Source organism: Grammomys surdaster, unplaced genomic scaffold (genome assembly GCF_004785775.1).
Source record: "Grammomys surdaster isolate TR1022 unplaced genomic scaffold, NIH_TR_1.0 65, whole genome shotgun sequence".
In the NCBI taxonomy this organism is placed as follows: domain Eukaryota; kingdom Metazoa; phylum Chordata; class Mammalia; order Rodentia; family Muridae; genus Grammomys; species Grammomys surdaster.
Window position 1 is genome coordinate 21,582,323 of NW_021604567.1, and position 4,444 is coordinate 21,586,766.

The following is a 4,444-nucleotide window of genomic DNA, read 5'->3' on the forward strand; positions in this document are numbered from 1 at the left end:
TGTGTGTGTGTGTGTGTGTGTGTGTGTGTGTGTGTGTGTGTGTGTGTATGCAAGACAGCATCAGCCTACACTAGGAAAAGCATTCTTTTCTAATTAGTCTACTTTGAGGGATGCTGTTTGTCTTTTGTAGAGATTTTTTTTTACTGACTGGTTAGGCCAAAATTACGAATTTTATGATGGGCCAACTTAAAATAGTCACCCTTTTTACGTGGTATTGCATGCTTGTATTTCCTGCCTATGAACCTATGGAGAAGCCGCTTGAGATTCACATAGGACCAAGAAGAAATAGCCACAAAGAACTATTCACACAAACAAGCTGAATCACAGAAGACTGACTGAAGTTCTGAAGGAATGGTGACTTCTAAACACACAAGTATGAACTATGAAGCATAAAATACATTGATAGAAGCCGTTTTTTTCATGAAGCAGGAAGATTAAAGAGAGACAGACACTGTTTTCTTTTTAACCATGTTTACATTCAAATCACAAGAAGTCCATTTCATTCAGAAGTTTAACAACTGATAATTTATTGAGGACATTATTTATAATTTTATGGATAGGATTAAAACAGTATCTAGTGATAATATTCCTAGACACTAGCAAAAGTGAAAAACTAATGCCACTTTGTATGTGGATAGAAATGAGGGGATGCATATATCTCTGAGATAGCCAAAATAAAGGATAAATCTGATATCATGGCTGTTTGGATCAAGGGAAGAAGCTACTCTCACAACCAAAGTGCAGAATTAGAAAGGACAGAGGCAGAACTTTCTTAACTGTCTTCTTTCTGTCCCCAGTGCTCCATTTGCTACTTCTCATTGCCAATCCCAACTGAAGTGGAGAACAGAAAGTGCAGATGATACAGTCTTGTGGGCCCACATCCTAGGACACAAAGCATAGAAATTGAAAGGTGGATTGCTACTGCCAAAGATGTTATGTATGGTCACAACAGACAACAGTGATGAAGAGAATAGATTTACTGAGCCCCAAATTGTGGTGTGTTTTCCTCACAACCTTATGAGGAGATTAATCCTACCACCCTTGTTTTACAAATAAGAAAGTTGAGGCAGAGAAACCAAGCAAATGACTCAATGCAATATTTTGCAAGTAATGATTACACAGTGTGACACAATCAGGGAAGCAGAATGTCACCTTCCTTAAGAAAATACAACATAGTCTTGGTTTATTTATAATGTCAATAGTAGCTTGATCTTTAGAGGAATGAAAGAATTTCCCTTGACATCACATATCTTACCAGAACAAAAAGCCAACACAAGTCATATCTAAATGTGTTGCTCCCTACAGCCACTTTGAAAGGATATCAAGATTTCTGAGAGTTTCCCTGCATATTATGATACTTAGCTGATTGTAGTCTGAACATGAAATATCCCCCATAGATTTGCAAATTTAAGTACTTGTTCCTTGATTGATGGTACTCTTTGAGAAAGATTTGGAACATTCAAGAAGTGGAGCATTACTGAAGAAAATGAGTAATGAGAGTAGGCCTTGAGGCTTTATAGCTCAGATTCACCCTTGTTCCCTTTCCATTCTGAGTATAGATTCAATATGACTAGCCAGTTTCCTGATATAACTACCATGTCTTCCCTGCCTGGTGTATATATTCCTCACCATGATGGACTCTATCTTTCTGAAATTGTAACACAAAATAAAACTTATTCTTCTTTATGTTGGATGATAAAATAACTATGAAAGACTCAAATAACTATTGAGCTGAGAAGATAATTTAGTCAATAAGGTTCTTACCTTGAAAGTATGACGATCTGAATTCAATCCCAAGAATCCACATTTTAAAAAAATTGGGCATAGTGATACTTTTGTAATCCCAGAGATGAGAAAGTAGAGATAGACGGATTCTTGGAGTTCATATGCCAGCCAGCCTCACTCATTTGGTAAACTGCAGATCAGTAAAAAAACCTTTTTCAAAAGAGAAAAAAAGATAGATAGCACTTGAATAAATACACTTCCACATGTACACATGCATATATACTACATACACATTTGCAAGCACACTTATACATACATGTACCAAATATATACAAATACAGCAGTATTCAGTAAGGTAGATATTTTAGAATTAATTTTTCACAATGTATCTTAAAGACGAGCATAGAGTTCAGATCATGCACTTACTTAAAACACTCGTGGTGGGGGGTATGTGCACGTGTGTGTGTGCGTGTGTACGTGTGCATGTGTGTGTGTGTATGTGTGTGTACTTGTGTGGAAATGTGTAAAATAGTTCCAAAGAAAAAGAGTCCTTTATAGTAAAAAAAATACATGCACCTGGCAGGTAAGACATGATAGCTGGAGCAGGAAGCTAGCTAGTCATACTGAATCTACACTCAGAATGAAGAGTGAATACATATGTACATATTCATATACATATACAATCATTCCTTTAAAGTGGAGTGTTAGTCACTGTAGAGATTTAAGCTCTTTGTATGTTTATCTTGTTGGCCATCACATCTCTAACCTACAGCTGGCATCTTCAGCACATGAGCAATATTTATGGTAAGTGTACCAAAGTCAGCATTGGATGGAATTCAACCCAAAACAGCATAAATCACTGATCTGTAGCTAATGTACTTAAGGATTAATTGTTCTGTTTATTAAAAAATATTTTCAAGTCTATATCACACGTGCTTGTTCAATTTTATTTCTGGCACACATCCAGCTGACTCATTAGAATTTGGCAAGTATGTAAGATTGTGAAGAAATCTGTTTTCTGAGTCTTTAAAAGATTTATCTTTGTCTAAATGAGACCAGTTGTCTGCCTGAACTACCATGGTAACCTACTCAAACTGGGTGGATTAGGGAGAACAATTTTATTTTTCACCCTATCTAGAGGTTAGGAAGTCTTAAAGTTCCAACAGGTTTGCTTCTGATGAGGATTTCCTTCCTGACTTAGTAACATTTGTGTTCACTCCCTTCTAGTTTATAGTAACTGTTCAGGATAGGGTAGGTAGCACTTTGTATTGCTTCTTTTAAGGCAATATGTGATCCACCATTCAATCCCTCCCCTAGGCCATCATAAACCTTACTTACCTCTCAAAGGCTCAACCTCCAAATATCATCATACAGTTAGGACTTCAAGATATGAACTTTGGAAAGTCACAGATCCAGTCCATAATTTTAACAAATAGAAACTCTAAGATTCAGAATATCCTATTTTTCCTCTAATATTATTATTAATAATAAACATAAACACAATTGTTTGTAATTAATTTTGTTTTAATTCATTGTGGATTTTTGTCTCCTTTAAATAAACAAAAAGACAGGGCCCTACTCACAAAAAAAAAAAAGATTTTTGTGGGCAACTCTTTAAAACCACCCTCATTAGAGATATAAGGATGGGTAAAATTTCAAACCCCTGCCATAAAATACTTATGGTTTAGCTTTTAAATAGTTTCACAAAGATTAAAAAATTGTCTACTCTTCCTTTCTACAACCTTTACCCATATTAGAATTATAGAAAGTTTAAAATTCAATAAAAACAATAGAAGACAAATTAATCCTTGTACTCACCAAACTAACATTTGTCTATCAAATATTATATACATTATTGGGAAATATCTATAAGATATACTTAAGCTGTTGAGAGTAATGTATGAATTCTCTATTTTAGCTATGCCATAATTATACCTCTTATCTTTCATATTCTTGACAAATATACCATTGTCTTTTTATTGTTATCCTCATTTAAAGTTTAATTTACTACATCCAGATATATGAAGTTCTAAGACATTTTTGAGGGATTAATATACAATTAAGGCCTCAATAAGATGGCTCAATAAGATGGAGACCATTTGAGTAAGACATACCACATAGACCTATGGCCAACACACACACCAACAAAAAGTATTTAATTCAGTACTTTGGTAAACATTGTATTGAATAATAATCATGTAAAATGTACACATGCTAATGCTAATACCAGTGAATTTTCACAGGTAGTATCTTTATCAAGAAATGGAATTTTTATTACATCCAAAAAATTATATACCCCAATTAATCAGTACATTGTCAGAGATAACTATTATTATGACTTCTGCCTCTTCATGAACACCTGCTAAGCTCAATATCCATTTCTCCCTGACCACAGACTCCTTCCAGCTTTTTTCACTCACAGTTGTTTGTGGTACTTCACCACATGGTTGTGTGAATCAGTAGTTCATTTATTATGTCTGCTCAGTATTCCATTCTAAAAACAACATATGGCTTATTTTTGCAAATATCTTACATGTACTTAAGAATTGTATGTTTATCTCTTTTATAAACTTAGGTAAAACTTACATGTGCATCAGAACAAACTATCATTCAGTGTACACAGGGTTATGACTTTACAGTTTTTAAATGCTTTCTCATTTAAGAATGTTGTTTGAAGTCCATAAAGAATGAAGACCAAGTGGGGGTGATTCGGTCCTTC